Source organism: Meles meles, chromosome 12, assembly GCF_922984935.1.
Source record: "Meles meles chromosome 12, mMelMel3.1 paternal haplotype, whole genome shotgun sequence".
Taxonomy (NCBI): domain Eukaryota; kingdom Metazoa; phylum Chordata; class Mammalia; order Carnivora; family Mustelidae; genus Meles; species Meles meles.
In genome coordinates, this window is record NC_060077.1 from 82,258,959 (window position 1) to 82,286,874 (window position 27,916).

General features: G+C 47.6%; 1 non-coding gene across 1 annotated transcript; it reads left to right on the top strand.

Annotated features, from left to right (window-relative positions):
• Positions 1 to 10,278: 10,278 nt before the first annotated feature.
• Positions 10,279 to 10,381, top strand: LOC123954764. Its single transcript, XR_006821140.1, has one exon. It is a non-coding gene; the product is annotated as a U6 spliceosomal RNA (small nuclear RNA).
• Positions 10,382 to 27,916: the final 17,535 nt, after the last annotated feature.

A 27,916-nucleotide genomic window follows, 5' to 3' on the forward strand; every position in this document is an offset into this window, starting at 1 on the left:
CCAGCTCTTAGCGGGAAGAGCAGCAGCATGAGAGAGGGAGAGAGATGGATGCAAGGAGGGGAAGAATGAGTCCCTTTTACCATCTGTCTACACTGGGTGTTGCTCAGAATAAAACGGTGTGGAGTGAAATGCTCCCAGAGCACATCTGGGAGCAAGAGAGGGATGTTCCAGCCCCCGAGGGGTGCTTCCGTCTCCAGTGATCACATTCCAACAGAGAGACCCCCACATCCATATTTAAGGACTGAAATTCCTTCCGAAGCCAAATATCCATGGTCGGGGTCCTGTGTCGACTGTACTACTGCATTCCAGTGGCACAGGTCATCAAAGTCATCGAAGACTGCGAAGTCAGGAAGACTGTAGAGGAACCTGGTATAGAAGCGGATAAAAGATGTCCCCGCTCACCCTTTATGCTGACTCAACCAACCATGGCGAGGTACTGCGCAAAAGAGCGAGCTTGAGCGAGTGGAGGAAAAGGCGTCATTTTGAAACACTGGCTCTTTGACCGTCTCTGGATACATGCCTCCCCTTGGCCATCTGCTCTGGGGAGCTGGGGGTTGCTCTGGGCACCAGTTGCATAACCTCCTTTGAGGATGGGAATAAGCATTCGAAGGCCTAAACATTCAGTTGGTGAGTCATCATTTTTATTTATGCTTGGCCCTGAGCATCCCTGAGAAAGGAGGTGAAGCCAGCTGGAGAGTGCCAAGGCAGCTGGGGACCTCCTAGGGAGCTAGGGAAGACCTTGGGTGTTGCTCTGCCCCAGGGCAGCAGAGGAGCTGCTGGGAACAGATTATCTGAGGAATTCCTGCCCCAGTGCGACCCCCACCGCCACCCCTACCCCCAACCAAGGCCAAGGAGGGGGGCTGTGCCGGCTGGTGAACAGACTGCCCTGTGAGGACTAGAGCCTTGCCAAAAAGAGGGGCCCTAAAATTGGGCCATGGTGGGGCCAGCAGCGGGCACAGCATGTCAGGTGGAATCACTGAAGCCAAGGCCAGAGGTGCAGGGGGCCACAGATGCTGGAGACCCTGGCCCGACACCCCCATGGCTGGCCCCACTGAGGAGCTGTCTCCCTTGGGAAAGTAACCCAGCGTTTCCCCAGGTTTGAGCAAGGGGAGCCCAGAATACATTTCTGAGTGGGGAGGGACACCTAAGCGACCTCAGACTGTGACCCTCGATGATCCCCTTCAGCCTGGCTTCTCATGCTCTTGGGAGCCTGCCTCTGTCTGTCTGTCTGTCTGTCCACCTCGTTCCTGCACAGTTATCTTGATCCCAGGTATCAGGGCGAAGTTGAAACTCCTGCTTCGTTTGCATCTCTTTCCTCCATTCCCCTTAGGAACACTGACATGCAAGAACACTTGCCCCGAAAAATCTTCACTTAAGATTTTCACTAATAGGATTACCAATAGCAGAAAAAGTTAAAATGACAAATTCCAGGACGCTTCCGGTAACTTCATTCTACCGCGAGGCACTGGAGACATCCCCCGCTACCCCGGGGGGTGGAACAAATTGAAGAGTCGCAGGCAGATCTGGAGTCGAGATTCAGCCCTGCTGCTTCCTGCCTTCCCTCGGGCCGCTGCCCTCCTTAGCTCTGCTTCCCACGTGTGTGAATTGAAGATGACCATGTTGGTTTACGGGGCTGGGGCAAAGATGAGATGGGATGACGGACAGCCACGCACCAGCAGAGAGCTCCTGGAAGATGCTAGTGGTAGAGACCCAGCTGTTGCACAGCACCCTCTGTGGTCTCTTACAGCTGTCCATTCCTGGGCACAGCGGTGACCTCAGACATCACGTCCACTTCCTGCATCAGGCCACGGAACTATCCCTCTGCCCCCCACCTTGGACACCTTCCCACTCTGTGAAACAGGACCCAAGGGGTGCGCCTTTTCCATTGTAATTTCACAAGACTGTGGCAGCTGATCCAAAGTTGTCGTCTCCTGACATCACACAGGGAGGGAACGGGGCTTATACCCAGTAGCCCCCCAGTGTACCGCCTTCACTGGCCAGTACAATTAGAATGGGTGCTGGGGGACCTTTCTCTCCTGGCCTCTGACATTGGGGGAGGTGGGGGATACTGGGATGTGCAGCTTGAAAGGCTGTGTCCTTTTCTCCCAGTTGGGGAAGCATAATAAACCGGCCACCGGCTTGGATAACATGGCAATATAGACCCGAGCCCCCTGGGAGGGGACTGGAGCCCTCCCTTCTGACCCAGGCCGTTGATCTCTTATGGGCAGGTGTAGTCCTGAAAACAGTCTATGTGGACATGAGTCATGAGAAAAACCACATTCTTGTGATGAGACTCTAACAAGTTGTCTTAATATAGGCAGAGGCAGTAAAACACCTTACCCTAAAATGGAAAAGCAAATTCAACTTACTGGCTTTCATGGTCTATTTTAATGACAAAGAAACCACCACCACAAAAAAAAAAAAAAAAAAAAAAAAAAAAATTATATATTTAGGGTTCTTAAAGAGCCTTTTCTAAATATCTACTCTTTCAGTGGAAAAAACAAACATAATTTTTCATATCAGGTTTATTGAGTTTGTGATTTATATCCAGTAAGATTCACCCCATTTTAGAGATACAGTTTTAGTATAAGTTCTAGCAAAAATTTATGGTTGTGTAACCACCGCAATCAAGACAGAGACTATTTTCAGCCCCCTAAAATTTCCTGTTTCCCTTTGTAATCAATCCTCTTTGTCTTACCCTCACCCCCTGGCAACGGCTCTCTGTTCTCTGTCCCTATAGTGTTGCCTTTTCCGGAATGTCATCTGAATGGAAGCCCTTTGAGTTTGGCCTCTTCCAGCATAACGCCCTTGGGCTGCATCCCAGTTGTTGGGAGGTATCCGAAGTTGGCTCCTTCTGATCGCTGAGTCGTACTCTGTGGGACGGATGCACCACCGTTTACCTATCCACCACCGTTTACCTATCCACCAACCTTCAGATCCCTTCCAGTGTGGGGCGATGACGATTAAAGTTGCTCTAAAAACTTGAGTGGACGTGTGTTTTCATTTCTGCTAGGAGTGGGATTGTGGGGTCATGCGGTAAATATATGCATGGAATTGCAAAACTGGTTTTCTGAGTAGCTGGGCCGTTCTGCACTCACGTCAACAATGAATGGGAGTGCCAGTTGCTTCACGTTCTCATCAGCACTTGGTATCGTCTGTTGTTTGACTCTTTTAATTTTAGCCTTTCTGCTAGACGTATAGTGTCTCATTGTGGCTTTAGTCTCATTGTGTCTGCACTCCACGATGGAGCATCTCTTCATATGCTCATTTGGTCATCTTTATCTCTTGTTTGGTGAAGCATGTGTTCAAATCTTTTGCCCACCTATTTTATTTTATTTTATTTTATTTTATTTTATTTTATTTTATTTTATTTTATTATTGCATTTTATTCTATTCTATTCTATTCTATTTTTTAAGTAAGCTCTGGGCCCAGTGTGAGGCTTGAACTCACAATCCCAAGATCGAGTCGCTTCCTCTACCGACTAAGCCAGCCAGGCACCCACTTTGCCCACTTTTTAATTGCATTTTTTATTATTGAGTTTTGAAAGTTCTTCTGTATTCTGGATACAAGAATATATAGGTATTTAGGGCTTTTAGGGAATTCTGTGTTTACTACTGTTTGTGAAAAATAAAGACATTAAAATTTTTTATTTTCTAAAAAACTTACGTTTCAGGAGATGTATACCATCCGTAATATTTATTCAGAGTAAATGTTTCCACAATGAAAACTCTTTTCACAGTGGGACTCCCAGTGTCAGGGCCGAGAGCTACCCCTTGTTCCGTGGACTGTCACATCCTATAAGGCTTTCTGGAGTGAAGCAGGCACACTTCTAGGGAACACGTTCACCCGTGGAAACTGTGAGTTTCGTGATAAGCACACCGACGTAAATGTCTTTTTATTGGTTGAGGAAAGATGGAATGTTTTTCTATTGATATTTTCTGATTTCCTTATTTTTATATTCATAATACTATAATAATGAGTGACTGAATAAGAAGAAAAAAAAATAAAGACTGTCTCCTATCTTCTCTGTGTGGAAACGGAGAGAGCAGGCGGCGTTGAGAAAAGTTGTCAGTTACCTGAGTATAGGACTAGACAGTGTCTGGAAGGTAAAGGGGGCTGTTGTCCCCTACAAAAATGGGCTTGGTCTGCAGAGCTAGTGCTGGGGCTCAGGGAAGTCCAGCAGCCTCCTGAGGGGGTCAGCACCAGCGAGCTTCTTAAAGGATCAGGAGCATCTTAGTGAGGTCCCCCAGCAGGAAGGACACCAAGGGCTCCCAAGGGGCTCTCATGCTGGTGGGGAAGGGTTGGGCCAGGCAGATGGGGGCTCATGAGGCCCAGCCACCTCTGACTCAGCTCTGGAGACAAAGACTGTGCATGAGCACGGTGAATGTGATTTTAACCCTGGGCCCCCCCCCCCCAGCAGTCCACAGTATCTGTATGAGTGGGACAGGGCTGGACAGTGACCAGGGGCTGCGACAGAGCACTGCTGAGCTCACGAGCCTTTCTCAACCTCTTGGGGGGTAGTATTTGGAAGGAAAATCTGTTCCCTTTGGACCAATCAAAAAACAAGGACAGTGTAGATGGGGAGAGGCCATGACAAGAGCTGGGGGTCACTGATGGGGAGAAAGCGTCAGAACCAGGGAGTCTCTCTGGCTGCCCTTTCCCATCCTCTCCCACGATTCCTCTCTAACTTCCCTGACCTCTTTTCTGTAATCCCTCATTCTGTGTCTCTTTCTTTCTCTTTTCCTCTTGCTCAAGCCATTCTCAACTCTCCACCTTGGGCCCTATGCCCTTGGTGCCCCTCCCCCTTTCCATCCTCCCATGTGGGTCCCACATTTCTTATGGTTCCCTCAATGACTCCTCTGTCCCTCTCTGCCTCAACACTTGTCTCCAGGACACTTAGAGCCTTCCCTGCCTCGTTTCCTCCTTCCCTCTGTCCGTCTTCCTTCTTGACCCTTCCTCCTCATCTTCCATTTCCCTTCTCCCATCCCAGGGGCCCCCAGCTGCAGAGGGGGCTGTGGTGAGATCTTCTTGCTAGAGTTTAACCTTTTACCGATGGCTCTTTTAGAACTTGGCCTTTTCCTAGAAATTACCCCATTTGTTCCTCTTGTGCCAGCGGGCACACCGCTGCACCACATGGTGAATGCAGACCTCACCCTCCCTGGGATGGACCCCCTCAGACACGAAGGGCAGGGTTCGGACTCCGCCTCACCATTTCAGCCACTGACAGTGTGTATGGACCCATAGTACCATCTTTAAATGGTCTTTTAGGAAAATAAATAAATAAATGGTCTTTTAGGGGCATCTGGGTGGCTCAGTCTGTTAGGCGCCCACTCAACAGCTGATCTCGGCTCAGGTCATGATCTCAGGGTCATGGGATTGAGTACCGTGTCCCCTCCGCATTCAGCAGGGAATCTGCTTGAGGTCTCTCTCCCTCTGTCCCCTCCCCAAATTCTCCTGCACATGTTCTCTCTCTCTTAAATTAAAAAAAATGTTTTTTTAAGCCTTACTCCATGGTAGTTGAAACCAACACCCATTTCTGACTGCATCAATGGCTTGTGTGAAGGTTTCAGGAGTTAGGAACCCACTCTAAAGAAGTCAGGTCAAGTCAGGGAGGGATCTCAAGATGGCAGGGGAAAGTGAACCCCCAAATGTTGGAAGGGAGGGACTGAGGTAACTCCAGACACTGCCGCTCTGTTCTCCCTCCCTGACCTCCCAGTCTCTCCTCATGACCTTGCTATGTGCAGTGTGTATAATGGCTACTCTCTTCCCCAGTCTTCAGCTCCCAGATCCTTGCGTTCTCAGCGTCCATTACCCACTGGCCATATATATGTGTGCGTGTGTGTGTGTAATATATGAGCTTCGTGTGTGCATATGTATAGAATATAAACTGTCCAGTTTATACATATGACAGGTCCAAATTCCACAAGATAGACTCTGGTCACTGCAACATAACTACTGAATCAGAGTATCATTCATAAGTTATATGGATCAGCCCAATCAGCTGTGGCCAAGGAGGGTCACTAACACAAGAGGAGGCCACCTGGGATGGTCAGGTGTGTGGCAGGAATGTGTCCAGAAGAGGACGGAGGAGGCGGGACCACGTGTGCACCCTGACCCAGGTGTCACCCCAGACTGCTTAGGTCCAATGACAGATACAAACACAGTGGGATGAGATCACTGTAGGAATTTTTTCTCTTCCAATTTCTGCTATTGTTAATGACTCAAGAACAGATACATTTTTCTAATTGGAAGTCTTGACAATTTAAGGGTCTTCTCTGGAGAAGCTGGGGGGGGGGCGGAAATGGAGCTATTTAGATAAGGATTCTTTGTGCGTCTTCCTTCCTTTTTAAAACAGGCATTTTTATTATCCCGGAGCTGGCCATGGTTCAGAAAGCAAAGGAAGGATAGAGCAATAATCCCTGATGATATATGAAGCGGCCATAAAATAGAAGGAAATCCTGCCATTTGTACAACATGGATAGACCTTGAGGGCGTTATGCTAAGTCAACTAAGTCCGAGAAAGACCAATATTGTATGCTCTCACTTATATGCAGAATCTAAAAAAGTAAGACTCATAGAAACAGCGACTAGAATGGTGGTCGCGGGAGCTTGAGGGGGGGTGGGGGGAAATGGGGAGATGTGGGTCAAAGGGTACAAACTCTCAGTTACAAGATGAATGACTTCTGGGTGTTTAACATACAGCTTGGTGACTATAGGTAAAAACACCATATGAAGGATTTGAAAGTAGCTAAGACAATAGCTCTTGAATATTCTCCCCACACACTCGTACAGACCGAATAGCAATTTGTGAGGGGGAGGAAGTACTAACTAGCCTTACTGTAATAACTTCACGATATACATATATATATATTATGTGTGTGTGTATATATATATGTGTGTGCGTGTATCAGATCAGCATGTTGTATGCCTTAAACACACACAGTGCTGTATGACGATTCTATCCCAATTAATCTGGGGGAAAATAATTCCTGTCAATAAAAGAAACAAACCTTAGGCCCTGTAAGAGTTCCAATGTCAGGGCCATCAGCACAGCCAGGGGCCCAGGACTCTGACCAGGATCCTTGCCAGACGCTAAACAGTCATTTAATGCCGAGCCCGGGGCCTCTCCGCACCGACTGGAGCCTCTGTTCTTGACCTTAAATTCCCATGGTAAATACATTCACTTGTGGCTGCCGGCGGGGAAGAAGCAACAGCAGCAATCACTGGCAATTCTGTCAGGGGAAGAAGAGAGTTTGAGGGAAGACAAAGCCTCCCTTCACATCAGTTGGGCAAACAGCCACCATTTGCTGAAGCGACGTGCCGAGCGACGTGCATGCGTTATGTCATATGTTGTAGTGTTATGTCATTTAATCACTACAGCGGTCTATGAGGTGACTCTCAGCTCTGTTACACAACAGGATAAGGGTCAGAGAGGCTAATCATCTCCACAGGCTCACAAAGCCAGTGTGTGGATTTTGCACCCAAGCTCCGAAGGGTGAGTTCCCGCCCGCTTTTGTAACGCTGCTGTGGCCAGCTGGTCACGGTTATGTATGTTTTGCTTTCTCTGAAGTGTCCTGTTTTCAGCTGCAGTGAAATGACGTGCATGGAGCTGAGCCAGTGTGGGCGAAGGAAGCCAGTAATGAAAATACCTTGAAAATAGCTTTTCATGACAATCAGTTTCTCAGATTCAACAGTGAGCCCTAAAACATGGCATTAGATACCGTATATCCTAAGCATACAGTCTATGGGCCCTATGCCCCAAAAGAGTTTCCATTCTTTGAGTAGGGTGATACTGTTTATCCTCTTTTAGCTTCGAGAGCAAGTGTCAATTCACGGGACGTGTCAGAAGGACAAGCAAACCCCCCTCCACCCCCAAGCAAGCCCCTGGTGGGCATTTACCCATGACTGCCTCCCACCACGTGTGTGCTTCTGGGACCTATAGATCTGTGTCGGTGACTGCATATTTATTGCAGTATTTATGATGAATGATGGAACAGCCACCATGACATAGTTAAGAGATCTTTAAAGCCAAGGAAACAAATATAAACCCGGCAATTACTTGACACGTCCATGTCCCAAGGTCCATGGATGGCATGGACAATATGCAGACGATGTCTGTGGGACAGAGGTGCTTTTCCGAAAGGGACAGATGGTGGCCACTGTCCTTTAAGAGCACGACAGGTCAGTCATGGGCCCTGTCAACTAAATGCATTGCATTTGTCTTCTTCTCAGACAGAGGAAAGCAGGTACAGTGAACCACCTGGGCTAGATATTTGAAGAGCAAAGGACTTGCCTTCCCGGCACCCCATGTTTGCATCGGGGGTGTTCATGAAAGCTTATCATGAAACATCAGCATGATAATTAGGAAGTCACAAAATGACTGGTTTTTAAATCAGTTTCATGGAGACAGTGTAATTGACATGCAGTAAAATTTACCTTTCCTACATCGAGGGTTCTATAAACTCTGACAAATGCATTGAACCACGCCACAGTTGAGACACAGAGCATTTGTGTTATTGCCAAAGTTCCCCCCTGGTCGTTTGTAGTCAGTCATTTCCTCCCACCCCCGCCCCTGGCGATCGCTGCTCTGTTCTCCATCCCTACAGCTTTGTCTTTGCCAGGATCAATGGAATCGTGTGGTGTGTATCCGTTAGAGTCTGGCCTCTTTCTCTTGGCACAGGGCTTGTTTCTGCATGTGTTCGTAGTTTGTTCCTTTTTATTGCTGAGTAGTATTTACTTTACAGTAGTTTGTTTATCCGTTTGCCAACTGAGCGACATTTGGCTTCTTTCTAGCTTGGGGTAATTATGAATAACTCTGCTGTAAACCTTCACATACAGGTTCTCGTGTGGATACGGTTTCTGGGCTGGACTGTGTGGTGAGCATACGCTCACGGTACGCCGGTGTGGGAGAGATCCAGGCGCTCCCCATACTCACGAGTCCTAGATACTGTCCACAAACTGACTCTAGAAACAGTTAAAAGTAGTTGCTAATGCCTGGCAGAGTTTTGTTTTGTTACCTAAAAGCAAGGCTTCTATCTATGCTTTAGATGAATCTGAAGAAGTTAATAACAAAATAAAGTGTTTTTCTGGGTAATTGTACCCTTACATTATGACTTCCCCCCATTACTATTTAATTAAAACTTCTACAAACATCTTTGATACCCAAGCAGTAGGTAGGATAGCAATTGATCCTATGCTCAACGGGTATTTTTAAACATTCAAATAAGGTGGTATTTTCTTTAAAAGGAAGCGTTCGACTTCCTTTACGTTGTTTTGAAAAGATGGTGAGGATTCCTGTGCTCTGGGGAAAACCAAAGCCAGAATTAGAACAATGGCAACCTTGGACTGTTCTCATTTCTCTTGCAGGAAATGCCTTTTTTTTTTTTTTTTTTTTTTGAGTTAGCTGTGTATATTCTACCTATGGATTATCTACTTCCAGAATTATATACAAGCATTTTAGAACACCACCTTACTCCACATTTGCCTCTAATTCCCCTCACTTCCCAAGCCAACCAATTTTCTTTCCAGTCAACCCAGGCATACCCCAAACATTACATAATGAGCATGATTCCAAATTAGAGAAATAACTCTGGAATCAAGATAATTACATACACCCACATCAAGACAAATACTAAGACAAAGACATCTTGAAGTAGTCACCATCTTGGGGAGGGCATCAATTCTGAGGTTTTCCTTCAGCAGCCGGGAAAATTGAGAGCAAAATGGCGATGTGTCCGCTACAGGGTAGCGGGAAAGACACAGAAGGGAACGGTCTGAGCAGGTTCATCCTCCTCCCTGGCCTGTCGTCCCACAGCACAGGGAGGCTTCCATGAGGATATTAGCTCACTGTTCTGGTAGAATCTCGTTGAACCTTTCAATGACTAGGTAGACAAGGGGCTACCGGTTTAGTCTTACCATGGTTTTTAGACGTCTTCAAGGTTCTTTGGGTCTGAAGGGCCATCCCAGGAATGATGAGAAGGCAACTGTCCGTCGGGTCCTGACTCTGAACTACCAAAACCCCAAAGAAGTTGCAAGATTGGCGGTGCAAGTCTTAGGAGCGGCTCTGTGCTCCCAACAGCCCTCAGGAGTTCTGCAATAGGAAGTGTTTCCTCAAAGATGAACCCCAAATGAAAGAGAAACTATGTGGAGAAAGTGGGCCTGGGGCTACTATTTGCCAGAGTCCATTTTGTGAAGTTTCAAATTTAATTCGAAGAAGGAAGTATTCTCTCTCATACTTGCGCATAGCTGGGAAACGCAGGGTCTGAGAAGTTGCTTCAGGCCTCACTTGGGACATACACTAAAGTTGGGACGATACAGAGAAGATTAGCGTGGCCTCTGGGCAAGGATGATACGCAAATTCGTGAAGAGGTTGCTTCACTGCCTCATGTTGCTAATTAGGTGGCCAAACTTAAAGTCCTGCCAGATCTGTCTGACCCCCAAAGCCCTGTCCTCCCTTGAGATCCCAAGAAAATATCTGACGCCCGCTTAAATTTTCAGAGAAACAACTAAATATGTTTTTAGTATTTGTAATTCCTAAACATTACATGGGATGTGCAGATATTAAAAATTATTCCTTGTTTATCTGAAATGCAGATTTTAAAACAAGATTTTATTTATTTATTTGACAGACAAAGATCACAAGTAGGCAGACAGGCAGGCAGAGAGAGAGGGGGAAGCAGGCTCCTTGCTGAGCAGAGAACCCGATGCGGGGTTCGATCCCAGGACCTTGAGATCATGACCTGAACTGAAGGCAGACACTTAACCCACTGAGCCACCCAGGTGCCCTTGAAATGCAGATTTAATGAAACATCCTATATTTTTATTTGCTTAATTTGGCAACCCTGACCCTCCTTGATGTTTTAGGCCACATGATGGAGTTGCCGATATTTTGCAGTTTGCTGCTCCTCATTAGATCATTGCAAAAAGATTTCTTCCCCTCGTGTACTTTGGGGGATGGGGTGAGGAGGAAGGGCGCTAAGGGCGGGCTCACCTGAGCACAGTCACGAGTGGAGAAAGTAACAAGCACCTCCTTCTTTCAGGATCACTGAGCTGTGCTGGGTCAGGTTATTTTCCATAGTGTATATGTGTCTGGGTTAGAGATTTCCAGATTTTGTTTTCGTGGAGGGCTAGCCCCTGAGATATTTTGTGTACAGCTAACTTTGGGAAATGCTACAAATGGCCCCCTCTTGGAGGGTCCTGGGGCACAGTCGGTCACTGTAGGTCTTGAGAAAGCCTGTCAGAAAGACCGCAGCTGACTTTCTGGAACTGAGAGGTTTTCACGCTCCCAGACCACAGCGGGAGCCTCTGCTGGTGGGATGATGGGAAACTCCGTCCTTTCTGATGTTCCCTTGCGAGATGGTTTCTGAGAATCCACAAGCTATGTTTATATACTCTTTTTTATCTGGGGGCTTCAGAATGGAGCTGGGCCCGCAGAGCTCAGTTGAGAGCGCTGAGCTCATGTAGCTTACCAACCGCTAGAGGTGTCAGCCATGTGGCTTGAGCTGCACGCCATGTACACGTCCCCTCCTGCCACCTTGTCACCTGCTTGCCCTGCTGCTGGGCTCCTCTATGTTAATTTGCCCTGGGCTCAGACACTAGCCTGCTCCTTGATTCCCCTTTCCGGGTGCAGAGGAAACAAACAGCCTTGGAAACAGGACAACTCCCAGAGCCTCCACCTCCAAGTGTCCCCCTGCCAGCCGTGTGTTGGTAGATACTTAGCAATGGGCTAGAGAAGTCTGATTCCCAGTGTGTGGGGCTCAGACTCTCGACCCCAATGGTCAAAAGTCACGTGCTCTACCGACTGAGCCAGCCAGGTGCCCCTACATAATTTGATTTCTAATGATGGCTGTGTTTATCAACCAGCTTGCAAAATCCCAGACAATTTTACAGGAGCACAAATTTACAGGAGCTATCTCCAACACATCCCTGTGGCTTCAGGGTCACTCGCTCCTTGGCCTCTAACTCCCAGCCACCGTCCACTTCTCCCATCCCCACCCAAGCAAAGGAAGGCACTCGAAACCATTTTTGCCCTACCCAGATTCTAGGCCTAACTGCTTCCCCCAGAAACACTTTATAGATTAATGAAGACAGATTTTTATCTTATAATAAAAATGCCTTTACCTTGAGCCGTCCTATTTCAGAACAGGATACATGCTTTTGTTTGCATATATAAAAGGGCCATCAGTGTATTTTTCCCCAAAGAATCATCTGCACTCCCAAAGGTGACTTCTAGCCTCTAGTTGGAATTCAGCCCAATGGAGAACCACTAAAGGTTTAGAATTTAGGGGTCAGTTTTTTCCTCCAGGATTTCAGAGACTTCTGGAGCACATCTTAGATGGGGCTCTGCGTCTCTTAGGCATTCCTGTCCCCAGCTGCTATTAAAGAAAGGCTTTTCCCAGACATATGGCCTGTGGAGGGAGGTGATATGTGGGTTGAATTGTGTTTCCCCAAAATATGTTGGAGTCCTATAAATGGGATACCTATAAACATGACTTTATTTTGAAAGAGGAGGGGCTCCCACCTCCTATCTTCCTACTGCGGGCAGCACTGCCCCGAAGATCCCAACAGCCAGGACAGGAGTAAACGTATCTCCACATGATTAACCCCAGGGTGGTCTATCCTGATCCTAACTTGTCCTCGATTTGTAACGCACCCAAACACGAATTCGCCTCTACTGGTTTATTAGTAGCCATGGGCAACACTTCTCCCTCCATACCTCCCAAAGAAATCACTTCCCAGCTAGGGCCTAGGAGTTCTGGAAGTCTCCAGAATTGAAATAGATCACCTTGAAAATTCTTAATTCAGTTGATTTCTGTCTCACAGCAGATGTTATATAAATACTTGATTATTGATAATATCCCCAATTTGCATAAGTGTTGATACTATGTTAAAGGGGATGAGAAGAGAAATGATATAATTACTACAAACTAATTTTACTAATTAGAGCAGAGCACAATCAGGGATTCAAAGAGATGCATGGAGAGAGGACTAGGTGCTGAGCTCTGAGGTTTCAGGGTACACAATGAGCCAAGCACTAGGGCGCAGGAGGGCTGGGGAGCAGCCAGTGTCCTTTGCTGACCAAGTCAGCAGCCAAGGGTATGGGCTGAGACTTTTCTGCTTCCAGGTCCCAGACCTGCCCGTGAACCTTTTCTTCGGATCCCTTCATTCACAGCCCCAGCCCTCGTTGTTAGCATAGTCACTCCCCTCCCCAGTCTGGGTGGCCAGGCCCCTCACATTTAGAGGTCTAGGAGGAGATGGAACTCCTGAGCCGGCCTGAGTCAGAGGAGGTGGTTGTTCTTCACTGTGGCAATTGCCAACCCAGGCCACCCATACCTGCCGCGGCTGTCGGGGGCAGCCCAGGGGTTTGCACTGAGCTCCTCCTTAGGGTTTTGCCCAACTACTCCTAGTCATTTTGTTGTAGCTGTTGTTTGATTGACTGCCTCTGACTAAACCCAAGATCCAATCATCTGGGAACCTCTGGAAGACAATTCTTCCAGAATTCTGGCCCTAAGTGCCTAAGCCTGGGTTAACTAGGGTACCAGACGTAGAGGCAAGACTTACAGCCTCTCATGAATCCCGCTGCTCTTGCAGAGCACCTGGCGTCACCCCGCCCACATAGCCGCGGGGCGGGATCACGTGACCAGTATGGGCCGCTGTGCGCCTGCGCGTGTGCGCCCCGCAGTAGCTGGACACACGAGGTGCTGGGGCATATACCCTGCAGGGGAGCGGCTCTTGCCCTAGTCTACGGAAGAGGTTGTAGGGTCGAGGACAGAGGCTTCTGGCCGGTGGCCCCCGGCATTCAAGCGAAGGCTTCTCAGACCCTGCAGTCTCCTGAGTAGCCCCACAGAGGGCCTGCCAGCCAAGCCCAGAATGGCGAGCAGGTAACGGTGGCCGTTTTAAGCTGGTAAGGTGTTTTGTTTGTTTGTTTTTTTAAATTTCGTATTAATTTATTTGACAGAGAGAGAGAGAGAGAGATCACAAGCAGGCAAAGAGATAGGCAGAGAGAGGTGAGGAAGCAGGCTCCCTGCTGAGCAGAGGCCTGATGCGGGGCTCGATCCCACGACCCCGGGATCATGACCTGAGCCGAAGGCAGATGCTTAACTGACTGAGCCACCCAGGCACTCAAGCTGGTAAGCTTTGAGGTTAGTTGTGACTCAGTGATAGATGATTAAACACTGCCCTTGAGCTGCGGGACGTTTTTCCAAGACATACCTTCCTGAGCACCTACTGTGTGCCAGACTCGGTGACAGGGAGCGGGGAGACCGAGCTGCACAGAGAATAGCTTCCACCAAACAGCGCACGGTTCCGGGACAAGAATAGACGGTATCGTGGTCCGGACACCAAGAAGAGACGAGTGGCAAAGGTGGCATCGCCCTTCTTTCTTGCATTAAATGAATACTTAATGAGCTTCTGTTGAGTGCAAGGTCCTGTACCAGGGACAGCAGTGAACACAAGAAACAAGACTCATAGAGCTAGTGGCGTTCAAGATAGACAATTCTGGGAATCCTGGGTGGCTCAGTCAGTTGAGCGTCTGGCTCTGCTCAGGTCCTGATGCCGGGGTTCTGGGATCGAGCCCTGCATTGGGCTCTCTGCAGTGGGGAGCCGGGTTCTCCCTCTGCCTTTGCCATTCCCCCCTGCTTGTGCTCACTGTCTGTCAAATCAATAAAATCTTAAAAAAAAAAAAAACATAGATACTTCTTAAAAAAAAGATAGACACTTCTGTTCCCATCCTTGTCTTTGTCCTGTGATACCTGCTCATCTTACCGCAGGGTGTAGGTTGGTCCACATGAGGGAGGTAGCAGAAGGGACAACACTGCGCCCATAATGAATGCTTTCATGCAAGGCAACCATTTAATATTTATATCTAAGTAACTTATTTTTTTAAAGGTTTATTATCTGAGAGAGAGCATGGGAGCAGGGGGAGGGGCAGAGGGAGATGGAGACAAGCAGACTCCCCACTGAGCAGGGAGCCCAATTCGGGGCCAGATCCCAGGACCCCGAGATCATGACCTGAGCTGAAATCAAGAGTTGGACACTTAACTGACTGAGCCACCCAGGTGCCCCTGTATCCAAGTAATTTAAGCAAAGAATCAATTTCAGCAAAGAGGTAGTTAATTGAGATGTCGGCAACAATGCATCTGCATACCTTTCTGTGGGGTGGATAGCGGTTGTTTGGGGCAGTGGGTATCAGTGACTTGTTTTCTCCCCCGCGCCCCCCCCAACCACCTGTTTATGAGCGGCTTGAGAAGGCAGGAGGAAGCAGGAGTTAGGCGCAGCTTCACATTTCCTAACAGCAGCTGGTTGGCAGCAGGACGGCTCTTTTGAGGGCATCTACCAAAGTCTTCTGGAAAGTGGTTCCATCGCAGGTGTTCCGGGTTGGGTTCTCTGAGACACTCACTCTGAGATGGAGACGAGCTGCTGGAAGTTTGTCAGGGAGCATTCTCAGGATCGGCACCTGGTCAAGAGAAAGGAAGGAAGCAGGACTGGGCAGGAAGTGGTGGGCATTAGCCAGCTCCGTGGGGAGCTCAGAGGCTGGCCTGGCTTTTCCGAATTTTCAGGTTGCACCGAGGGGCCAAGGCCTTTATACTCCTGAGTCGGCAGCTCGCTTGCTCATTGGCTTGCAAGGAAGTGGGGTTCTCTGGGGCACAATAGCTATTTTCAGCCCCTGTAATCCCTGAAGAAGGATGACAGCTGAGGGCCTCTGCCGGCAACACTGCCAGCCTCCGACAAACCGTCCTTTATCTCTAAACAGGATCTGGGGGGTGCATCTCAGCGGCTCCCACGAAGAATGAACAGGATCTGTCCTCGAGATTAACAGAACATCTGATGTCACCGAGCTCGGCCTTCGTTCCTCTCCGGGCACCAGTTCTTCCTAGCATGGTAGGTAACTGGCTCCGTCTCCTAGACGGCTCTCCCATTTGGGCCGTTTCAGGATAGAGAGGATCGGGAGGAAGGGGAGCGTGGGGAGATCTGATTTAGCCATCCATTTGAAAAGGCCGGCCTTCTCCGAATGCACATAAGCGATGCTCCGTTATATTTGCTGGCCAGGAGACTGAATAGAAGAACACGGTTTGAGTCAGTATGTTCCATATCTGGCAGACCAGGTTTCAGGCTGAGGTATCCGCACTGGCAGTGTGGGCTCGTTGCTGTGTCCGGTCCTGGCCTTTGGGGTGATGCTGTCAGTCAGGTAAGTGGGTAAGGAGCCAGCCTTCCCTTGGCTCGTGGAAGGCACCACGATCCTCAATGTCTCAGGGATTGATGCAGTAGAAGCCAGGAGCTAATTTAGTTCAGAAATTTTTCTTCATGAGAGTCATGAGAGGTATTTATTTCTGAGCTCCACAAACCATAACTACAGCGCAGTGTCGTTCTCTTCAAGATTTTTTTTTTCATTTATTTGAGAGAGAGGGCGAATGAGTGGCAGCGGGGGGGAGGGGAGGTGCAGAGGGGGAGGGACAAGCAGACTCTGTATGGAGCGCAGAGCCCAGTGCAGGCTAGATCCCATGACCCTGAGATTGTGACCAAGAGTCCGATGCTCAGCTGACTCTGCCACCCAGATGCCCCAGGGCAGTGTCATTTTATACCAGGTAAATATGCACTTAGTCCCTTGGCCACCTACCGGAGCTAGCGTTTGTCTGAATTCATACACCCTACTCTAAAACGACCCTTTTCTCTCATCAAACACAAAACAAATATAGAAAGGCTTTCAAACTAGTCACCATAAAGAATCTGTTAAAATAGGCTTCTCTTTTTTTTTTTTTTAAAGATTTTATTTATTTATTTGACAGAGATCACAAGTAGGCAGAGAGGCAGGCAGAGAGGAGGAAGCAGGCTCCCCGCGGAGCAGAGAGCCCACTGTGGGGCTCGATCCCAGGACCCTGGGATCATGACCCGAGCAGAAGGCAGAGGCTTAACCCACTGAGCCACCCAGGCGCCCCCAGTAGGCTTCTCTTCATGACAGAAACTAACATGTAGAAAAGTAAAAAGATTAATATAGTGAATCCCCCATGTACCTGGCACCCAGCTTCAACAGCTAACAATAGCTTGCAAATCTTATTTTACCTAGTTGCATAGTTTTTTTCTGGAGTGTTTTAAAGTAAATCCTAAACATCATGTCATTTCACCGGCGTGTAAATATTTCAGTATGCGTCTCTCCCTGACAAAGATGTTTGTTTTTTTAGACAACCAACATGGCATTATCCTTAACTTAAAATATTGCAATAATTCCTTGACATCATGTAATATTCAAACATTTTTTTTAAATGTTCTTGTGGGGTTGGTTTATTCAAGTTGGCATCCAGATAAGATCCATGCATTACATTTGACTTTTATGTCTCTTAAATCCCTTTTATTCTATTCTGTTACACGCTTTTTTTTTTTTTAACAATGCCATTGATTTGGCTTGTTTGAACGTGAGTTATTGGTCCTGTAGAACGCTGCGCAGTCTGGATTTGGCTGGCTGCTTCCTCAGGGTGTCATTTAACTAGTACCTTCTCCTACTGTTTCTCATGTAAAATAATATTTACATCTTGAGTTATGATTAGATTCACGTTCAGTTATTTTAGGCAAGGATGCTTCCCAGATGGTGCAGTGTCCTACCTATTTGCTTCTCGTCATGAGGGACATTATGTCTGACAATCCCACATTTCCCAAAGCCTGTTTTGTCCTAGATCGGCAGATAAGCGGTTCTGACCAATCCCTTCATTAGAAAGCCTTTCATCTTGATGATGCCCTTTCTTTCCTGGGCATGCCATCCCTTCCTGCCTACAAAGGCTCCCCTGATATTCGCAGTATCCACCTGTGAATATAGCCTCGATCCATTTCAAAGTGACAAAAATGGTAATCATTCAACTCCGTTATCCTCTCTGAAGTTATTGGCTGGAATTCTTCTGTCAAAACCAAACAAAAACCAAAGAACTTCCCTCATCAGTTATCGGTTAGGAACCCACTTCAATGCTCTGGTTAAGTATGTGATATTTATTGTTTGACTTATGTTTACCAAGGTATCTCTAAAGAAAAACATGGTTTAAACATCTGTAACAGCAGAATCTGGAGGACAACCTGGCTGCTGGACTCTGTGCTTGATGCCATTCTGTCCCTCCATGTTCTTTCCAAGGTCAGGTTCTCTCTAGGTGCTTTTAGTCCCATCTCGATGGCAGATCAGCTGGGACTTTGCCTTAGCAGTCCTCTTCTTTTGCCTTTGTCTTTAAACTCTGTCTCCATTTTTTTTAATGCCCCGCCTGAAATATATACAGTAGTTTCCCTTATTATGGGGAAAAAAATCCTTCTCTTCTGCTGTAATGCCTAACGTGTGCTCCTCCTGAGCTGCCCCCCCTCCCACCACCATCTTTCCAGCTTGGTTTCTGTTCATCTCTTCTTCTATCTCATGGCTTGACCAGACCAAATTCTCCTACTTCCCATAGGTGGCCTGTGCCTTCCTCCCATCACTTCTCTATTCACAGTTTCATCTGCCAGAAACGTTCTTCCCAACATTTGTCAAACCTTCCTGTCCCCAAAGACTTGGTTCTCAAATGCCATGTCTTCATGAAACTCCTGATTACCCCACCAGAAGAAAAAGATCAAGACCCAATTGCCCAAAGAAACGTATACCTCTGTGGGATATAATCTACTAAATTTTAGTTGTTTGTTATTATTATCGTTGCTGTTTTTTAAGTAGGCTCCACTGTATGGAGCCCAGTGTAGGACTTGGACTCACAGCCCTGAGGTCAGGATGTGAGCTGAGATTAAGAGTCAGATGCTTAACTGACTGAGCCACGCAGGCATCCCTCTATTAAACTTTTGAACAGATCCACTAGATGAAAAAGGATACAGAGAGACAACAGACATACACAAAGTTTAGTGAAATGGAAAATCAAGAATAAGGAACAGAGAGATGCAAGCTCACTAACTCTTTGGGTTACCAGAGTTGCTGTGACTGGGCCACGGAGCTGAGCTTCCCCAAAACCTTGAGAAAATGAGAGAAATGCCCCAGTTACGTGATTTTCACTATTGGAAGAAGTCCCTTCGGTTCTGTAGTGTTGTAGGAAAGTTTTCTGGGCCCCCATTTCTGAAACAAACCTTTCCAGGTGGAGCTGTAAATGGATGGTATAGTGAACGACATTTTACAGCAAGTGCAGAAATAAATTTCGTGTGGCCAATGTCTATAGAAACATCAGATAAAAGGTAATGCAATCAAAGATAATCTCTTGATGAGCTAATCAAATTTAGTTCAAGTATCAAGGCTTCTGGTGTTCTAATCTGATCAAAGGAAGTGGAAAATACTTCAAGAAATAAATGGAAGGCACAGCCTGCATAGGCAATCATCTCTGTTTATCACCTTTCCAATCCAGTGATAAGAGCTGGGCAAAGGTTAGTTCAAGTCAAACCCATTGGTGAGAATCTACTGTGCTTGATCCCATATTGCTCATGAGGGCAGATGCATATGATTTGAAAACCAAGTAAGCAGATGGTAGGGTTGATAACCTTCAGTGGAAATTGAGAAGTTAATCTGGGTTCTCACTCAGAGGGAAGGTCATTGTGCCTGCAGTTAACTGTAGAGAAGGCTAGGAGTTCCCTAAAAAGACTGTTTTTGATTGGCTCCGGAAATTGAACACAAGGGCCTCTAGAAAACATTTGAGAGCCTAGACATTTTTTCAGCATGGTTTTTAAAAATTATCCTACAGTAGTACTATGACTCAGTAGCTTTCTGACAGAACTAGTTCTCTATGATGTGGCTCCTGTCGGCCTCCGTGGGAACACCACCATGTAGCTCGATGAGGAAGCTTTCTTCAAGGAATTATTTCATGTCGCCCAAATATTCAGCACTGGATTTGGAGAGTGACTGACGAACATACTTGCTTGCTCTACTTTATTTAAGGGGCTTGTTATTCTGGAAGATTTCAAACATAAAAGTAGAGCTTCAGCAATTAACTACATTTTAATTTGCTTGTTCTTAGTTATAAGACTAACACACATGATAGAAAGAAAAAAACTGAAGAGTACTGAAAGACATTATACAAAGTCCCCTCTGCCCTCTACCCCAGCATAATCACTGTTAACAATTTCTTGAGTATCCTTCCCGAAATGTTCTATGCACAGAGGTATGCACATTTGTCCTTTGTAAAATGTGATCATAATGCTTTTCTTTGTGTTTTTCTCTTATATGTACTGTTTTTCACCTTGCTGCTTTTTTTTTTTTAAGATTTTATTTCTTTATTTGACAGACAAAGATCACAGGTAGGCAGAGAGGCAGGCAGAGAGACAGGGGGAAGCAGGCTCCCTGCAGAGCAGAGAGCCCAATGCGGGGCTCGATCCCAGGACCCTGGGATCATGACGTGAGACGAAGGCAGAGGCTTTAACCCACTGAGCCACCCAGGTGCCCCCACCTTGCTACTTTTTTAAAGCCCAATAATAGACATTGCCACATGTCCAAGTATAAATTCACTTCATTCTTTAATCACAGGAATCACTCTTATGTACTCCTAACCATATGCCTACAGTTATTGATCGTTCTTTTTAATTTTTTAAAAAGATTTTATTGATTTGACAGAGAAAGAGAGAGCACAAGCAAGGGGAGCAGCAGAGGTGGAGGGAGAAGCAGCCTCCCCACTGAGAAGAAGCCCAATGAGGGGTTCAATCCCAGGACCCTGAGATCATGAACTGAGCCAAAAGCAGACGCTTAACACGCTGAGCCACCCAGGCGCCCCAGTTGTTCATCTTTCTTTACATATCCTAGTCCTGATCCTTGCACCATCTCTACATATTATTATCCCATTTTACAGATGGGGAAGTTGAGGGATGGAACACAGAACCTTGTGTTCTTCACTACCTCACTAGCCTGCCTCTGTGTAGCACGACGTTGTACCACTGCATGCCAGCCCATCTCAGGGATCGACCGTGCCTTTCTGTCTTTCTGGGGCTGCATGTTTAGGTTGTGCCCAACTTTGCTTGCTTTATAAGAAGTGCTCTGTGACTTCTGATTAAGCATGGAAATCTGAACACTCTCCCTCCTGAAGCCCCACCAGTATGACAGTAAAGATGTATGTGTTCATAACCACACACACATACACACACACATGGGAAAAACCAACAAGGATAAAGATAACAAGGAAAGAATATGAAGGACTCCTGGGTGGCTCAGTTGGTTAAGTGTTTGCCATCGGCTCAGGTCATGACCGCAGGGTCCTGGAATCAAGTCCAGCATTGGGCTTCTTGCTCAGCGGGGAGCCTGCTTCTCCCTGTACCTGCTGCTCCCCCTGCTTGTGCTGTCTTTCTCTCTGACAAATAATAAATAAAATCTTAAAAAAAAAAGGGGGGGGGGAAGAAGATGAAAGTACCGACATTTTAGAAGCTGAAAAGTAGATGGATGACCAGAGCAAGTTGAAACCTTTGTGGTAATGGGCGAAGCCAAGAGGCGGGTCTGTTGGTGTTTCAGGATCTCAGGAAGCTCAGGGACCTGGAGCCTTGGAAAGGAGGAAGGTGTGGCTGAAAACAAGAGAACTGGTACCAATGTATGAGATCAATAAAACTTTTAAACAGTCATGAAGCAGAATAGGGAAGGATTTCCTAAAGAAGACACAACAGGCACTAACCATAAGGAAAAGACTGATAAATTCAACTGCTAAAAGAATTTCTCTTCATCCAAAGACACCAGAAAGAGAACACAAGTGAAAATCGCAGAGTGGGAGAAAATGTTTGAAATATAGGTAACTAACAAAGTATTCAAAATCCGTAAAGAATTTCCAGCAATAAGAAAATAAGAGAAAGTACAAATTTTAAAAATAAGCGAAACATGCCAACAGGCTCTTTGCAAAAGGGAAAGTCCGAATCGTTGATAAATGTGTGGGAAGCTATACCCAATGTCATTTTTCATCAAGAAAATGCAAAGTAAAGCCATTAATGATATATTCTTACATACCTGGCAGGTGGGCAAAATTTGAGCAATTCTAATGTTATCAATTATCCACAAGGAAGATACAGACTCTTCTGACACTGCTGGGGGAAATGAATCAGGGACGGGTTCTTGGAGAACAGTTCGGCATTACATGACTAAGTGTAACGTGTGCGTCCCCTGTGACCTAGACCTTCTACCACCAGCTCTGTGACCTCCATTCTGACCCCAGTTCTGACCTGTGGGGGGATCCCCCCCCCACACCAAGCAGATCTCCCACACCAGATCCCACAGGTTCAAGGCTCAATCCCACAAGACTGCCTGCCTCTGTTCCAATACCAACCCCGAGTCCCACTTGTCACCTGTTCTTCTGACCAAAGGGCTGTACATCTGAGGTTTCCATGACCCCCTCCTTGGTGTCATTAATTTGCTAGAGGAGCTCACAGAGGAGCTCACGGAACTCAGGAAAACATTTTACTCACTAGATTACCAGTTTATTATGAAAGGATATAACTCAGGAACAACCAGATGGAAGAAATGCACACAGTAAGGGATGGGGAAGAAGAGCAGGGCTTCCATGCCCTCTGTAGGAAGCTCTCAGAACCCTCTCCTTTTGGGTTTTTATGGAGGCCTCATTACATAGGCTTGATTGATGGAATTATTGGTCATTGGTGATTGAATCAACCTCCCAGAGGTGGGAAGGAGGGAAGCGTGGACTTGAAAGTTCCAACCCATTGGCACTTCTTGGATTCCCTTGGCAACAAGCCCCTATCCTTAGGTGACCTAGGGGCTTCCTAAGGCACCTCATTAACATCACAAAAGACACCTTTATTGCTCTCACCATTTAGGAAATCCCAAGGGTTTTAAGAGCTCTGTGCCCACAGAAGGATGAAGACCAAACCTATTTTTCTTATTATAAATCACAACATCACAACACCTTAGAGCGACATGCACCAGGGTACCTGACCAAACAGGCTCGGAGCGTCGTTTCACTAACTGGTCTCAAAGTAGAAACAACTCAGTTGTCCATTAACAATACAGTAGATAAATCACTCTGGCACAGACATTTGGTTCTGTGGGATCTTGTACAACAGTGAAAATAAATATAAACGTCATACAGTAAGACAGATGAACAGCAAAAAAAGTTGAATGAAAAAAGCAAGACACAAAAAAAATGCAATAGGATGTCATTTATAAAATCTTTAAGAACATCTGAGAGCTGGAAAATGTTAATTGTAATAATTTTATCTATCTAGTCAAGCTTGACATGAAATCCGTCAAGGAACCGCGTGTAGCCCAAGCTGCAAGCTGCCTCCCCCAGACCTTTCCCAGGGTCTGTGGGGCTCCCAGCCTCAGGAGAGAAGGCTCTCTGCTTCAAGGGCAGCTCTTGCTAACCTGGCTGCCTCCCCACCAGGCCTGCCCCTCAGGACCTTTCTCACCTCTCCGCTGCCTGCCCCAGCCAGGTGCCCAGTCGGCTTCCTTTGCTGAACCTCCCACCCCGGAGGTGTGTGAGCACAGCAGCTCTGACAGCAGGCCTGTGGCGACCTGGCGACGTGCTCAGGAGGGTGGCCCCTGGCTCAGACTTGGGGTTCTCATCACCTAAAGGCTTTGTCATCCTCAGCAAGTTACTTAGCCCTCCTGTGCTTCCCTGTCTCACCCCCAAATGAGGTATTAATAGAACCCACTTCATCATGGTCTGATGAGACAGAAATGAGGCAAACCAGTGAGTGTGCCAGGCGCGGCCCGAGCACCTAAGAAATTTCAAGATGATGTTACGGGCCGGAGTACAAGTGACATCGATGACGTAAATCCCCAATGTCGGAGGTTTCTCGCAGGGCAGCTTTCTCCACAGCCTCTGTGTCTTGTCCGTCATGGCCACTCCCTCCCGCAGCCGGTGCTTTCCTTTGCCCCTAACCTTGGACTCCATCCTGTACTTTCTCAAGCAGCGTAGCTGCCCTGAGGCCCTCACTCAGCCCCCCGGCCTGCCTCCACAGCCAAGGGCACACCCACGTGCCCCCTGAGCACCAGGCCATCCACCCCAGGTGACGACAGACCGCAGGGGCTGCGACTCTTCGGCCTCCCCGGCTCCCCCGAGCAGGAGGGGATTCGTTTTCGCACGGGAATGCACAATGCCGGTGCCCTGCAAACAGAGAAGCCGCTGCCGCCTGGCCCCTCAGGTTTCAAATAGCAAATGTTCCTTCACGCTCATGAATAAACGCCACCGTCTTTCCTGTTTGACTTGCGTCGCTGTCTTCCCCGCTGAAGGGACAGTCGTGAGACCCGGTGCCTCCTGCCACACGTCTGACTCTCATCCCGACCAGTCGCTGGGTGGGGGGGTGGATGGAGTCCAGACTGGTCAGGTTTGACCAACTTCCCCTCTGATCCTCCCGCCTGACCCTGAAGGCACGCTGCGACCTCTGCCCAGGGGGGACGTTAAAACTGGGGGAAGGGCAGAGAGTTCTGATGCCAGGCCCCTGGGGGCTCTGATCCGGCCCTCTTGATAGCCACGGAGAGTAAAAGTCCAAACCCGGAGGCTTGTCTGCATGTCGTTTTCAGGGGTCGCCCATCCCCAGAAGGTAGAAAAGAAAGAGACCTAAAGCCTGGAGCTTAGAAAACTCATTTTACAAAAACCAGGCCTCTTGCAGCAGATCATTGTGATGTCATGGGAAAGTTGACCCATCAGAATACTTGCTTTGAAAGTCAGTTATGCCTCACCTCCACCAGAGAGAGGTGGAGCAGCATCGACAACATGGCGAGTAGAACGTGTCCTGTTACCGGTTTTTTTGTCCAAATCAAACATAGCTCCGAGTCTCCACTTGACAAGAGGAGCAAGAAATTCACAATCAGGTTGTACTTCCCACGGGTGCTGTGAGTCTGTCCAGAAGATTCGGGGGAAGGCCATCCCGAACGGTGCTGTGGATCCTCCCACGCTAACGGTGTCCACTCCTGAGCCCGTGGGAAGGCGGACGGCCGTGTTCTTCCCGAGCGAGCCTCGGGAACAGAGATCTTAGCTTCGTGGCTTTGGGCCTGGCCGTCTGCTTATCCCCTCGGAAGTTCAGCCGCCCCCAGGGTGCTGCAAAGGGAGTGGGGGGAGGGGAAAGCCACCCCTCAGGCCTGTGCGATCTGACCCCTGTCTCAGGGGCCACACCACTCCTCACTTTCTCAGCCCCCTCGGCCTGTTGGGAGGCTGAGCCGTGGTACAGAAGAGGCCGAGGTAACCGATGCGAGCAGATCAGGGAGTGATGTGAGCGAGGGGACGCGGGCCAGGGACCACGGGGCAGCCTCTGGAAGCAGAAACAGGCAAGGAAATGTTCTCCTGAAGGCTCCAGAAGGAAACCAGCCTGGTCAACAGCTTGATTTTTGCCCAGCGAGACCCATTTCAGACTTCTGACCTCCAGAACGGTGAAATAAATGTGTGTCGTTTTGCCTATTTATTTATTTATTTATTTTTTAGTTTGAGCATAGCTGGCACGTGTTTGCATTCGTGTCAGGGGTACAGCATAGTGATTCAGCTTGTCTGTGTGTCTTGCCGTGCCAACCATTTGTGTAGCCCGCCTCTGACCATAGGATACTATTACAGCGCCCCTGATTCTATTCCTTTCGCTGCGCCTTTTATGCCTGTGACTTACTCATTCCCTAACTGGAAGCCTTTGTCTCCCGCTCCCCTTCACGCATTTTGACCAACCCCCCTCCTTCAGCTTGTTCTCTGTATTTATAGGTATGATTCTGCTTTTTGTTTGTTTGCTCCTTTGGTTTGTTTTAGATTCCACATATGAGTGAAATCATATGGCATTTGTTTTTATCAGTCTGACTTACTTCACTTAGCTTAATATCCTGTGGTCCATCCATGTTGGCACAAATGGCAAGATCTCGTTCTTTGTTGTGGCTGGGTGATATTCCATTGTGTGTCTGTGTGTGTGTGTGTGTGTGTGTGTGTGTGTCCAGTTATAAACATCTTCCTTATCTGCTCACCTATCGATGGACACTTGGGTTGCTTCCATATCTTGGCTACTGTAAATAAGGCTGCTATAAACATGGGGTGCTTGTATCTTTTCAAATACCCGTTTTCATTTTCTTTGGGTAAATCTGTGTAATTTTAAGCCTCCAAGTTTGTGGTCATTTGTTATAGTGGCAACAAGAAACAAACGCAGCTCCTTTCCTCAATGGACAATTGAGCTCTTTGGCTCGGAATTTTGAAAGTAAAATTTTAACGACACCCAGCCCTCTGGGATGCTAAGACTGGGCTGGGGGCCTGCTTAGAAGCGGGAGGGGAAATATCTGCATTTCCTTCACATGAGCTCACAGCAGGAAGTAAGACACAGTTGATTTCTCAGTCACGTGATCCTGTCCCTCAGGAACATCTGAAGTCTTAGTCCTGGGGGTTCTCCTCCAGTGAACCTGGGACCGGCAGCCTGCAGCATAAAGCTTGGGGCCATGCCAGTCTGTGACCAGTGCTTGAATAACCCATCCTTGGTTGGGTGGGCCTCGGTCACCTGGACAAACACAAAGCCTGCTGACCGATTGTTCCCGAAGAGGAAGATGTTGATGATCTCCTTAGAAGGGTCCCCTGAGGAGAGGCAGGGCTCATTGGAAACTCAGCAGGACAGTACGTCTAGGCAGAGGGGAACTGAGTGTGGGCACAGCAGGGAGGAGGGGTGTTGCTTTGGCTGGGGTGCGGACAGGACAGGGCTCCCCTTCATACTCTCAGGCTGTAAAAATAGGACATTAACAGGCAAGAATTCCACTTAGTTGAGGACTACATCCTAGATATTGATCATGCTTTGTTTTGCCTTCCTAAGATAATATCATATATCTCTAATGGGAAGGAAAATCTATCCCTTTTTATTTTTCTCATAAAAACTTAATTTTTTAAAAAGGTTTTATTTATTAATTTGACAAAGAGAGAGTGAGAGAGCACAAGCAGAGGGAGCAGCAGAGGGAGAGGGAGAAGCAGGCTTCCTGCTGAGCAGGGAGCCCGACGTGGGGCTCCATCCCGGGACCCTGGGATCATGACCTGAGCCGAAGGCAGATGCTTAGCGGCTGAGCCACCCAGGCGCCCCTCTCATAAAAACTTAACCAGGTCATCGGGTTAAAGCAGGTGTATCCATTTCTCATTGCTGCTGTAACACATGACCACAAACTTTGTGGCTTAAAACAACACAAATGTATTATCTGACAGTTCCTTCTGGAGAATTGGGGAGAATCTGTTTCTTTTTCCTCTTTCCGTTTCTAGAGGCTACCCGTATTCCTTGGCTCATGACCCTTCCTCCATCTTCAGAGGCTGTGAGGGCATCACTCCTACCTCTGCTTTCATCTCCCCTGCCTCTGAGTCTCCGGCGCCCCTCTTTCACTTCTAAGCACCTTTGGGGTTGCACTGAGCGCACCCGGATAATCCGGGATGATTTCCCCATCTCCAGATCCTCGAGTTAATCACAGCTGCATGGTCATTTTTGCCATGAGAGATAACATCTTCATAGATTGCAGGGGTTAGCACCTGGTCATCTTTGGGGGCCATTATTCTGCCTACCATAGCAAGCTAATTTATAAGATTTTTTTAAACTTAGCTATAAAACATCTGTTCATGGAATCTTCTTAAGGGAGGTTAGGTTTTTCATAGGTGCCTGACGTATAGTAGTGACTATTTGCTTCTTTCTCTCACAGCTGTCTCTGTCCATTGGTTCACTCCTGAGTCCTCCCTTTCCAGTAGACAGTTGTTAGGAGATGATCCTATGGTGAAATTTCTCACACTCCTCATGAAGGACCTCTAGGGACCTATGGGTAAACACATCCTTGACTGGCCTCCACCCTCCCCGCCCCGGGGACTGAGGGCCAGCTGCTCAGTCCATTACCAGAGAGAAACCATCCCTGTTTCTAGCCAATCAGAAACACACATGCTTCCAGAAGATGGGGCCAGACATTGCCTTATTTTTCCCTTAGGGTCCGAGATACTGAGCTTTCCTCCATGTACTCCCAAGAGGGTCCCTGCCTTCTCTGCTCCCTCTCCTTCTCTCCTTTCACACTCCCCCCCG